Source organism: Lissotriton vulgaris, chromosome 7, assembly GCF_964263255.1.
Source record: "Lissotriton vulgaris chromosome 7, aLisVul1.2, whole genome shotgun sequence".
Classification (NCBI taxonomy): Eukaryota; Metazoa; Chordata; class Amphibia; order Caudata; family Salamandridae; genus Lissotriton; species Lissotriton vulgaris.
Genome location: NC_141695.1, coordinates 861551958 through 861564926, shown reverse-complemented (window position 1 = coordinate 861564926; position 12969 = coordinate 861551958). Strand labels below are relative to the sequence as shown.

Here is a 12969-nt window from a genome sequence, read left to right as displayed (position 1 = left end):
CCCCCCCCCCCCCCCATCAGTTACATTTCTCTAGGGATCACCGTGAACTAGTAACCCCCATTCTTGCCTTCCATATATATTGGCCTACATGTCCGTTCTTCTTGGCTACTTTTTACATAATTTCTCTTCTTGATCTTTCTTGCATCCCTTTTCACTGTGGCACTGTAATTAATTGCACCAGACTCGCATAAATTGTGTAGGGTGTCTTCAGAATATCGATCTGGTCTGCATCCTTTCCGTGTGGGCTGGCACCACGTCAATGTTATTGAATATCGTCTTGTAGTTTATGCAAAACATGTGGCCAAATCTCACTAGAGATTTTGTACTTTATAACAAGGAGCTATCAAAGGTTCTCAGCGACCTTGTTAGTTAATGAGTTGATTGTGGCACAGAGGGACTCTACCCAAGGCTATCCCACGCCCCTCTGTGGTAGTTACCCATTCTCTGTATACCTAAGGATGCAAGTGGTGTTTGGCAGGGAGAAATATCCATATTAAATACTTTTTTTTAAAAGAGCAAGAATATTCTATCTTGCGTGATCAATCTTAATTGGACTTTAAACACTCGGTACTAGACGCCCTGTGTCGGGCTAAATCTCACTGTATTCCAGAGTTACCCTAAAAGGGCTAGCTTAATGTCTCTTTTCCAAGAGTAGAGACACACTGGCTGCCTGGATTTTGTAGTACATGCAGTCCTGCTGTGATATTTTTTGGACGCCTCTGTAGAATACATTGCAGCAGTCCTTCCAATCATGCAGTGATTCTGAATTTGTCAGATGTTCGAGTCTTTAAGGAAAGTAAGTAGTTCACTTGCAAGCTAACGAGGGCCTCAGTGGAAAGTGCTAACGAACCTGAAGTCCAGATCCTGCAGGAGATTGTTGGGTTGGGGGGGGGGGGGGCATGGATAGTATACATGCATAGAGGGCTCTGTCTGCACTTTTAATCCATAGGTTTGTTGGATTGTTCATATTTTGCTTCTGCGCACCACAGCAATGTCAACCCACTTACCCATCACTTTGAGAACTGCACAGAGCATGTGCATATCTCCGTAAGCAATTCGGTCCTTCAGTGACGTTTTTTTCAACGTGGGCTCTCGAAATTTTGTTGCATATTATCCATAAAACTATTTTGCTTATAATTTAGGTGACCATTAAAATTGTGATTTGCTTCAGTTGCCTTTGTAGGTCGAGCCTGCTAGACCACGCATGCGATGTCACTTGCAAGAAATTGTGTGCTTACCAAGAACATAGTGACTTAGAACCCGCTGATTGCTTACCATTGGTTGGCTTTACTATCACACTAGTTTGCCTGCTTCTTACTTGTCTTCACAATCTTGTTCGACCCTGCCATGGAGCATAGGCTCTTTACCATCTTTTTTTTCTTAGGTTGACTTCTAAGCCTCCACGTGTAAAATAGTATATTTCCACTTATATTTAACTGATAAACATGCACTCATTTTGATGCTTGTGTTTCAGCAAATTAAGCAGCCAAATATAACCGTACATCCACAGGTAAATGTATATTGATGTAAAGTAATTTTAATTAAATCTCATCCGGTAGCTCCCCATGTGTTCTATTTTTTCTATCTGGCCAGCTGTTGGCCTGGAATTGATTGAAAAACTCCATGGAAAGTCACTCAAAAGCCGGCCAACTTTTTGTATTTTTCAATTTTCCCAAAAATAAATGCAGACAGTCTTTCGAAGTGTACGTCTGTGGTAGTTTCAGACTTAAAGGACTAAGTCAGAAGATTACATTTTTGACGAGGGTAAACCAACTTGGTGTAAACAACCACCCACTCTGTCGCAACCAGCCTTGGTCCCGGTCTACCGCAACTACGAACTATCAATAGCACTTTGTGATTCTTGGTGCTATTCCTGCTTAAAATATGAAGTCACCTCTCTGGGTTTCCCCTATTTAGATTTGTCTTTTTAGTGTCATTTTAGTTATTAAATTTACTGTTTTTCTAATTTGACGACACACTGCATCTTTGAGTGGGGTTGGATGGGGGGGAGGAGTTGGAGCTGGCTGCCCTATTGCAGTTGAATTCTCAATTTCAACAATTTTGCACTTTGGAGTTTCCAGTAGATCACTTGTTAGCAGATGCATACCAGCTGGAATGGAACAATAAACTATTGTATTCCTCTCCTGCCCATACCCCTGAAGATCTGGGCCCAAATCATCCTAATAACCCCAGATTGGGCTACAACAGTGTTGTCAACCTTGCTGCCAAATGCCCTTCTATATAATCTATGTTGGGTCTTTCTGTATTTGGACCAGTCGTCCTTGTTTAAATACCCAGTTGTCATGAAGTTTATTAAAGGTTTGAAGCGTGTTCCCTCCCAAACTTTTGGAGATACTCCAGTTGGACCTGAAATTGATCGTGACGTTTCATATTTGTATGGCATTCAAGCCTATGCATAGTTGTGAGTGCCCTCTTGCTGCATGGTTGCCCCCAATTTTTGCTGAACTGCTGATGTACTTTGACTGAGTGTGCCCTTGACTGAGTGTGCCCTGGGTTCCTGCTAATGCGGTACCCAGGGCCTATGATCTTTCCCTAAAACTGCCTAGAAGACCAAACCCAATTGGCACTCTGGCCACAGGTCAGCCCCTGGTAAATGGTACCTCAGGTACCCTGGGCACTGTGACCAGGGAAGGCCTCCAAGGGCTGCAGCACTTAATGTGTCACCCTTTAGAGGTCCTGTACCTTTACACTCACACACTGCAGGTGCACAACCCCTTTGCAGGATACATGTTTTGGTGCAGAACAAAGTGAAAGAGTAGACATGACACACATCCCTGTGTGCCATGCCAACAATCCACTGCCCTGGCATGGATCAGTCTCCCCTCTAGTTGGGTGTACTATACCAGTGGTGAGGGGACAGGTGCATGAGCCCTGTGCCCCACGTTGTCTAAGCCAATACTTAGACATTGTAAGTGCAGTGCTGCCATAAAGAGTATATGGTGCTTGGAGTTTGTCATTACAAACTCCACAGTACCATAATGGCTGCACTGAGAAGTTTGGTATCAAACATCTCAGCACATTAAACCCACACTGAAGCCAGTGTGGGATTTAATGAAAAATGTACACAGAGGGCATTTAAGAGATGCCCTATGAAAAACGAACTACACTAGTGCCCAGGCTGAATGGCTACTTTCTGCTGCCACCACCAGACAGGTTTCTGGACCTGTGGGTTTAGAGCCTGCTGCTCTTGGGGTCCTGAAACAGCACATCCTGGGACGAGGCACCCCAGGATGGGCAGGGTCCACGAAGGGGAAGCTTCAAAGGCTTGCCGCCTTTGTGAGCTTCCCCAGGCCTTCTGCTGCTTCCAGCAACTGGTCCCCACTGGTTCTGACCCCCACTTTGGGTGGGAGAACCAGCGGGAAAACCAAGTGAGGAAGGGATGTGCGCCCAGGGAAGAGAGGTGAAGCACAACTTTGACCACCATCTTGCTGATGCGGGGACCCAGCCAACCAGAGTGAAGCATATGGCCCCTTCACACTGGAGTGTGCCATAATGGAGGATGTACCCACCCCAAGGAATGGACTCATTGGTCCCAACCTTTTGCTTACCTGTAAGACCGTTAAGTCTAGTATTTAGGGGTACCCCTGAACCTTGCCGCCTCCGACAAGAAACTACAAGAAGGAAAGGAGGACCGAACAGCTGTGCAGACGCGAAGAGAACGCCCACTGACTTGGCCCCAGCCCTACCAGCCTGTCCCCACCTCAAACCTGCAGAAGTGAAACTGGTGTGGCCTGCAGCGAGCAACCTCAAGAAACGACCTGCTTTGCCTTCCAAAGAAAAGTCTTTCTCCTGTGAATGCCAGATTTGTTCACCCACAGACTCCAGCTCCTTTGAAATCTGCGAGTCTGCACCACTCTGCACCCGATGCTCATGGCAAGAGTTAGTGGCCCAAGACCACGAGGAGGTCTCCAGGGCGATCCTGACCAGAGATCCACTGATCCCTGGACTGCCTCCAGCTGACTCCTACAGCCTCAATCCCGAAGGTCCCCCCAGCCGTGACCAGGAGGTGGTAAGAACATCCAACAGTGTCTAACCAACCCGCAGCATCCCAACGTACGTCTCAAAGTGGTTGTCGCTCCAAAGACCTTCGCCCCCAAGCCTGCAGTGTTTGCAAACCGGAGACTCCCCATTGAAAGTCACAGGGCACCAGCACCCGGCCGCCCTAGTGCTGCTGAGGGTGTACCTTTGGTGCTATTTTGAACCCCCATTTGCCCTGAGCTTATGTCCAGGAACTTTGCCCCCACAACCTGTGGCCTGCTCGTGAGCAGCCACCAACTGTAGACCCCCTGTCCCCTATTGGATAACATTGGGCCTCAGCACTCTGCTTCCTGCCTAGTGGTGCTGAGGGTGTAACAAGAATGCATCCTTGACCCTAAGGGGACCCCTGAGTCTAGCCCCAGAATCCCAACTCCCACAGCAAAGTCCTTGCCTGTTAACCGTTAACACTATTTCCTCCCATAGGATAACATTGACTGTTTTTCTATGAAAAAGTTTCCAAGTGTGAAGTTGGAAAATCTATAAAAGTCTTTAAAACTGTAACCAAATAACAAACTATTTTACTTGCATGTTTACAGGAAATGTCCCAGTGTAGTATCCATGTATACTACACTGTGTAAGAAAAGTAATCTGAAGTAATCTACTTGACATACTATTTAAAAGCCAATACAAAGTATATGTACAATATTTCAAAGCATTGCATTACTAGTAGTTCTACTGTAATCAAACAAAGATATATACAACTGCAATTCAAACGGCAATACTGCAATTCAAACGGCAATACTGCAATTCAAACGGCAATACTGCAATACTGCAATACTGCAATTCGGCAATACTGCAATTCGGCAATACTGCAATTCGGCAATACTGCAATTCGGCAATACTGCAATTCGGCAATACTGCAATTCGGCAATACTGCAATTCGGCAATACTGCAATTCGGCAATACTGCAATTCGGCAATACTGCAATTCGGCAATACTGCAATTCGGCAATACTGCAATTCGGCAATACTGCAATTCGGCAATACTGCAATTCGGCAATTCTGCAATACTGCAATCCCTCACCACTCGACGGTATTGTCTTGCTCGCGTTTGCCTTTCGACGCGCATCCTCAAAATATAAACTTAACATAGATCTTCGACACGGGCCGTTGGGCTTATCCGCATCCACCACGCCAGCAGTCAATGGTAAGGACTCCATTAAAAAAAATGCCCTGGGTGTGTGCGAAGTTCCCACACACGGACTTACTCCAGGTTTGTAATCTCTGCCTCTCCCCAGAGCACGAGGACAAGAACTGCCAGGCCTGTGCATCTTTCAGGTCGAAGAAAACCATCTGTGACAGTCTGGCTCAACGTCACAAAATGTCCCGCCGAAGCAGCTCAATTTCGGACATCTTCGGAGCAGATCTCAATGTCCAGCCAGAACAAGAAGCTGATGAAGGAGATCTGTCTTCGAAGCAAACTACTCTGACATCGAAGACTAGACAGTCACCTCAGCTCAGTGGTCCGTGAGTACCGAGACCTCTCTCCTAACCAAACCCAAACAAAAGGCTGTCACCTTCGCCCTCAGGCTCAGGTCGACACCAGCATCACATTTCAGGTGCCCTGCCCTCTGGCCCGGCTATGAAACCGTAAAAAAAGCTTTCCGGCTCAGGCTCGAGCCAAACCCATTCCGGTGCGAACAAGTCACCTCCGGCACCATAGCTGGAGGTAACCAAAGCCACACCCTTAGTCTGCACCGAAAACAGCCTATATGCCGATGCCCTCGGCGTCGAACAAAAGGCAAGCATTCAGAGCCGAAACTGGTTAAACAAACCTTCGGAGCTGAAAAAGGTCTCTGAGCCACAAACTCCTATACCCAAAACTAAGAGTCAAAGACCCCGCAGAAATCTTTAGAGGCAAAGTCAAAAGAACATTCTGACCCGAAGTCTTCGGCACCGAAAAAGGACATTGTACCCAAACAAGTTTGTACCAGATTTTTGGGATCCAAAGCAAAAAAACATGATGCAGAAACCGGTAAGGTTGTCGCCAAGCCTCCTAAAAATGGACACTTCAGACAACTCTGAAATACCCATTAAACAGAAGGAAATGGGCACTAATACTTCTCCACCTCCCGCTCCTTCTACAGCTGAACCTAATTTGTTAATTTCTCCATCACACTCCCCACAACATACATTTTCACCTCAACGACAGGTTAATGAAGATGATCATACTGATGATGGGAACAGAGATCCAGATACGGATGATGACGCACATACCATCCCACACGATACAGATCCTTGGGATTACAGTGCAGATCCCGATCCACACAATGACCCGGACCTCTATCCCTCACCACCAGATGACAATATTGGGTTTGCACAACTAATTAATAGGGCTGCTCAATACGATTGGGTACAATTACACACTGATCCCTTAGAGGAAGAATTTTTATTGGAAACATTTGCACTCTCACAAAAGTCCACACACCCTGCCAATGCTAAAAGGCACGCTAAAACATGCACCAGAAGTGTTTAAAGACACAGTCAGAGCCAGGACTCAACACCAGGGTGGACAAAAAATGACAGCTCCCAGTTACCCAGTGTACATCAGAGGTCAGTACCTTTATATTCTCTTGTGGTGTCTAATTCAAAAAGCACAGGAGTCTCCCCTCCTGATAAGGAATCACAACTCATAGACTCAACCGGGAAATGTATTGCGCCACAATCTGCAATTTATTGGTGGATGGTCAATGCCCAAGCTTTGTTGGCCAGATAGGACAGCTCACTATGATGATGCAACATCTTTCTGACCAATATAAACACAAAGCTAATCACCAACACATCTATCAAATGTGCACTCAATGCGGCTGATACAGCATCTCGTGCCATTAATACCAGCGTTTTACTATGCAGGCATGCTTGGCTCCGAATCTCCGGATTCAAACAGGAGGTGTAATCCACTATTTTCAGTCAGCCCTTTAACCAAGAGCATCTTTTTGGGCCCACAGTCTGTCCATTTTTAGAGAAGATGAAAAAGGATACTGACACTGCCAAGTCCGTGGGGTCCTTGCAATGAACTTCCCCTAGAGGTTAATTTTGTTGCTCCTTTTACAGGGCTGGCTCAAAACTACTGTCTCAGAACATCCCTCTTCATCATATAAAAGTCCCAATCAAACTGCCTCCTCCAGAGGATATTTTCGAGGAGGGTACAGAGGTAACAACGGGAAGGGAAGTGGTCGCGGTAACAATACCCGCAACTCCCCTACTACCAAGCAGTGACTTCCCTTCACTTCTGCCCGATTATCCCACTCCTATTGTGGGACATCTCTCACGGCTCCTACCGGTCTGGAATTCCATCACAAAAGGCAAGTGGATAAGACCAATTGCCTAGAACTCACCTCCACTCCCCCTAATATCCCTCCCAAACAACTTCCAATGTCCGTCGGAACACCTGATTCTTAAACAAGAGGGTCTCTCTCTATTACAAAAAATGTAATAGAAAAAGTCCCCTTACCTCATCAAGGTACAGGGGTTTACTCCCACTGTTTTCAAATTCCCAAAAAGGACTGCTCTCTCAGGCCAATACTGGACCTCAGACCGTTAAACCTCTACATTCGGTCAGATTACTTCCATATTGTCATCCTCCAACAGGTGCTCCCACTGCTTCTACAGGGCGACTTGCTCTCCACTCTGGATTTAAAGGATGCCTACTTTCATATTCCCATTCACTCCGCTCACAGGAAATATCTCCGGTTCGTGGTAGACGGTCAACACTACGGTTCGTGGTAGACGGTCAACACTACCAATTCAAAGTCCTCCCGTTCGGGTTGAATACAGCTCAGAGTCTTCACCAAGTGCCTTGCAGTAGTGGCGGGTCACTTACAAAGACAACATATTCATGTGTTTCCCTATCTGGATGACTGGCTCATAAAAGCCAAATCACACAGCAGCTGTGTGCAACACACAAAATAATCCAGTTGCTTCATCACTTGGGATTCACGGTGAACCTCACCAAATCCCACCTCCAACCGTCTAGCACACAATATCTAGGAGCTACAATAAACACCTCAAAAGCTCTAGCATACCCCAACGCCGCAGGATAAGCAACATGCAAGCTCTAATTTCAAAATTTTTGCCTCAACACACATTACCAGCTTGAGTGTTCATGCAGCTAACCGGGATGATGGCCTCTTGCATTCTCATAGTCCCTTATGCAAGACTCAAAATACGTCCCTTACAGGAGTGTTTAGCACGTCCGTGGAACCTGGCTCAAGGTCAGCTAACAGATCTGGTCTTGGTGTTCTGCCGCAGACATCGCTATCTGCAGTGATGGAACACACAACCTTTCCAAAGGGCAGCAGTTTCTTTACCCAGTACCACAGATGGTACTAACTGACGCTTCGCTCACTGGCTGGGGAGCTAATCTTCAAAACCATACCATTCAGGGCATGTGGACCCCTCAGCAAAAACAATTCCTCATAAATTACCTGGAATTGTTGGCAATTTTCCTGGTGTTAAGATCCTTTTAACTCCATCTGGTAGGCAAAGCTGTTCTGGTCCGTACAGACATGACCGCAATGGACTACATACAGAAACGGGGGGGGGGGGGGGACACACTCTGCAGCTTTCACACCTAGCTTAAAGCATATGGAGATGGGCCATTCCACAAAACATATATCTCCTTGCGGAACACCTCCCAGGAGTACACCATCAGATTGCAGATCTGCTCAGTCATCCAAGACAGCAGATCCATGAATGGTAACTTCATCCTCAAGTTCTTCTTTTTTCACATGTGGGGCCACCCAGAAATTGATCTGTTCGCCATACACCAGAACGCAAAATGCCCAAGCTTCGGGTCCAGGTATCCACACCCATTGTCCAAAGGCAATGCTCTATGGATCCAACTGGTGAGGCAAATTTGCTTATGCCTTTCTGCCTCTCCCACTCATTCAGTTAGTGGTTCTGAAACTCAAACGGCATTCCTTCACAATGATCCTGGTTGCTCCCACATGGGCCCGACAAACATGGTGCACAACCCTCTTGGAACGATCAGTAGTTCCGCATGAAAAGCTACGCCTCTCACCCAAGCTTCTTACTCAGAACCATGGAGAGATAAGGCATCCGGATCCCAGTCAACTCAACCTTGTTATCTGTCACATGAAGTCTTAGAGTTTGGCTACCTCAATCTCCCGCCAGACTGCATGAACATCATTAAAGGTTAGACGTCCTACCACCAGAGCATGCTATGCAGCAAAGTGGAAACGCTTTGTAATTTATAGTACAAATAACAATCAATCCACTAGATACTTCAATTCAGAACATTATCGGTTATATCTTGCACCTACAACAATGTGATTTAGCATATACATCTATAAGACTACATCTCGCTGCAATAGCAGCTTTCCTCCAAACTAGACAACACTTTTCTTTATTTCGAGTAACCGCTATCAAAGCCGCTATCAAAGCATTTATGGAAGACTTAAGAATAATTCCACCCTCTGGTGTGAAATCTAAATATTGTCCTTACCAGACTCATGGGTCCACCATTTGAACCTCTGCACAAATGCGAATTACAGTTCCTCACTTGGAAAGTAGCCTTCCTAGTCGTGACCACATCTCTTAGAGTTCGTGACTCAGTGGCAGAACAATCTCTTCACACGCTAACTGTTAAAAGAGCAATACTCTACTACATTGAAACAAAATCCTTTAGAAGGACTTAAAAACTCTTTGTGGCTTTTGCCCCAATTCATAAGGGCAATCCCATTTCTAAAGCGGTGATTGCAAGGTGGATTGTTAAATGCATCCAAATATGCTATCTTTTTTTTATTTCAAATCATTTTTATTTTCAAATCATAAATAAAAAATACAAGACAATACAATAAGGATCAAAGAAGCATAAGAGATATTACAAATGATTCATCATATGCACAGGCCTGGTCAGGCAATCAAGAAGAGAAAATGGTGAGTAAATCATTGACTCAGTGTAGCGGACAAACCTAAGTAAACAAAAAAAGACATCAGCAGTGGTCATGCAATTATATATATGAGTACATTCGTAGTTGTGAAGCAATCAAGTGATGCGCTTAGGGTCAAGTCTTGACTTGAAGGGTTGCTGATTAGAGCAGGTTGATTTGAGAGTAGGTCATTGGCCTAAGGGGGATCGAACGAGAAGGAGGAAGCGTCCAGGGCCTTCCAAAGTTATTTAAGGGAGATGCGTCCTGGTGAAGAGTGTAGTGATGGATTGTCGGCACCCCTTAGAAAGGACAGCCAGTCTTGCCACATTTTGAATGATACCTCAGAAGGATTCTTCCACTTACACAGAATAACCTTGCATGCCAAGGTTAGAAGGAGGTCAAGAAGTTGTCGATCAACCGGATTTGCCAGATGTGGCTCTTGTACCCCCAGTAGAACATACACAAACTCTCTAGGTGGATTGAAACCAAAGATGTGCTTATACAGCCAAATATTCTGTTCCAGTAATCCATCAGTAAAGGGCAATTAAAAACCATGTGTGCCAAGTCTCCCACTTCTGCTTCACAATTCCAGCAAGTTGGGGTGTCCCTTAGCTTAGTTTTATAAAGTCTTTCATGTGTCCAATACGTTCTGTTGATTAACATGAATTTAGTCTGTGACAGAATAGGGGAAACCTTATTTCTAAATGCAGTGGTATGTATTATATCCCAGTCAAAGATCATACCGGTCGTGTTAGATTCTGTTTCCCATCTCGTCTCATTTTTCCTGCTCGCTTTCTGAGGGAGGGGAAGGAGCATTTTATAGATCTTTGAAACGACATGCCCAGATTTGTAGATGCGTGTAACAGTGCTCCATAGCCATGGTTCAGATGGGGACAAGGAGCGTGTAGAAAGGAGTGTTTTTAACTTCAGGAAATCATAGAAGTCTAATGGCGTGAGGGCATGTGTGGCTTGTAGGGATGAGAATGGTAGGGGGTCAGTCCCCTTAAAAAGATCACTTGCTAAGTTAATACCTTTCGCGGCCCAGTGAACCCACCGGAACGGTGCTCCGTTGAGTTTCAGTAATGGGTTGTACCAGAGAGCAATTGAAGTGGATTTTTTGATCTTTAGGCCTTTGTGATTTACTTGATCAAGTTTCAGAAGAGCCCTTCTTGTGTTTTGTAAAATATATTTAGAGTGGGGTATATGTGTACGCTCCATAGTGAATAGGGCCACGAGTGGGATATCTCCCAATATCGCTTTTTCGATGTCTATCCATAGCGGGGTATAGTCTAGATCGTTGATTAGCCATAAAGCTCCTTGTTTACATAAGAACGCTGTTTGGTAGTGTCTGAAGTTCGGAAGGCCCAGGCCGCCTTTATCTTTAGCTAGTTGTAGCTTTTTCATTGATATCCTTGGTTTCCTCCCTTACCACAGAAACGTACCAAACAGCTTCTCTATCTTGTGAATGAAGTCATCGGAGAAAGTCATTGGGAGCATACATGCTACGTAATTAACTAAAGGTGTTACCATCATCTTCAGGGATTCAGCCCTGCCCCACCAGGATAAGTATTTAGGCGACCAACCATCTAGGAGCTTGTTTATTTTGTTCATAACGATGCTCTCATTAGTGCGAATTGTAGAGATTAGATCGCTATCAGTCTAATCCTAGGTATCTAAAGCAGCCCGGCTGCCATGTTAGCCCCGAGTCTCCTATCATGTCTTTAGTCCCAAAATTATTGAGCGACTTGACTTCTGTCTTGTCTTTGTATAATTTATAGCCGGATACCTTAGAAAACTCTGCAATCGTCGTGAGTAGGGCCGGTATTGCTTCATCTGCTTTCTCTGAAATTACTAATACATCATCAGCATACACTGTTAATTTTATGACAGTCGTTGAAGGGGATACCTACTATGTTTTTGTTGTCTTATTTGATAAAGGAATGGTTCGATAGCCAACACAAATAGTGACGGGGAGAGGGGGCATCCTTGTCTCGTGCCTTGGTGTAGTCGAAAAAATGACGAGTGACCCACCCGCCCTGACCCTCGCTATAGGACATAAATAAAGGGACATGATCATCTTTATGATTGAGGGGCCTAGGTTAAATATACGGAGCACGGCCTCCAAATACCTCCAATCTACTTTATCGAATGTTTTTTCAGCATCTAATGTTATTGCTGCTGTGGGGGTGGATAGGAGTTTAGCTTTTTCTAACACATGTGCCAGAGTCCTGGTGTCACTAGACAACCTATTTTTTTCATGAATCCCGCTTGGGAAGAATGTATGAGTTTTGGTAGTATTTTCTGGAGACGTGCCGCTAAAATGGAGGCAAAGAGCTTACAATCAAGGTTTATAAGGGAAATGGGCCTATAGTTCTTAGTTAAGATGGGGTCTTTTCCTTCTTTCGGAATAACCGCGATAGTGGCCTCTGCTAGGGTGCCCTAAGCTTCCCCTGTTTCACTTATTTCCTTGAACATGTTAAGCAGAGGATGTGTGAATGACATTGAAAAACATTTGTAAAATTTCGCAGAGAAGCCGTCCGGGCCGGGGGCTTTACCACATTTCAAAGATTTAATGGCAGTCTGGACTTCCACTAACCAGATCGGGACGTTTATGTCTGTTTGCTCTTCCTCAGACAAGGAAGGGAGATTGAAATTACTCAAATACTCATTTATCTTTTGGTTTTCCACGTCTACATTCTTGGAGTAGAGTTTCTCGTAAAATTCTTTAAAGAGGTCTGTTATTTTGGTTGGGTCGGAATGGGCAACTCCCAAGTGGTCAACTACGGAATTTATCGTGTTCTTTTGCAATCTAAATTTGAGGTACGCTGCTAGGCTTTTACCTGCTTTGTTTGATTCACACAGTTTGAACCTTTTCCTCCTATCCAGCCATACCCCTGCTCTTTCACTTACAATTGTATTATATTCGTATTTCTTATTAGCTAACTTATTTAGTGTCTCGGTTTTCCTGTCCTGCAAGTGCTTAGCCTCCAGGATTGCTATTTCTTTCTCTAGATCTT

At 45.0% G+C, this 12969-nt stretch overlaps 1 protein-coding gene across 3 annotated transcripts in view; it reads left to right on the top strand.

The window, feature by feature from the left end:
* The window catches only part of LARP1 (La ribonucleoprotein 1, translational regulator), a 773488-nt gene that overhangs the window by 191458 nt on the left and 569061 nt on the right, over positions 1 to 12969 (top strand). The window lies entirely within an intron of this gene.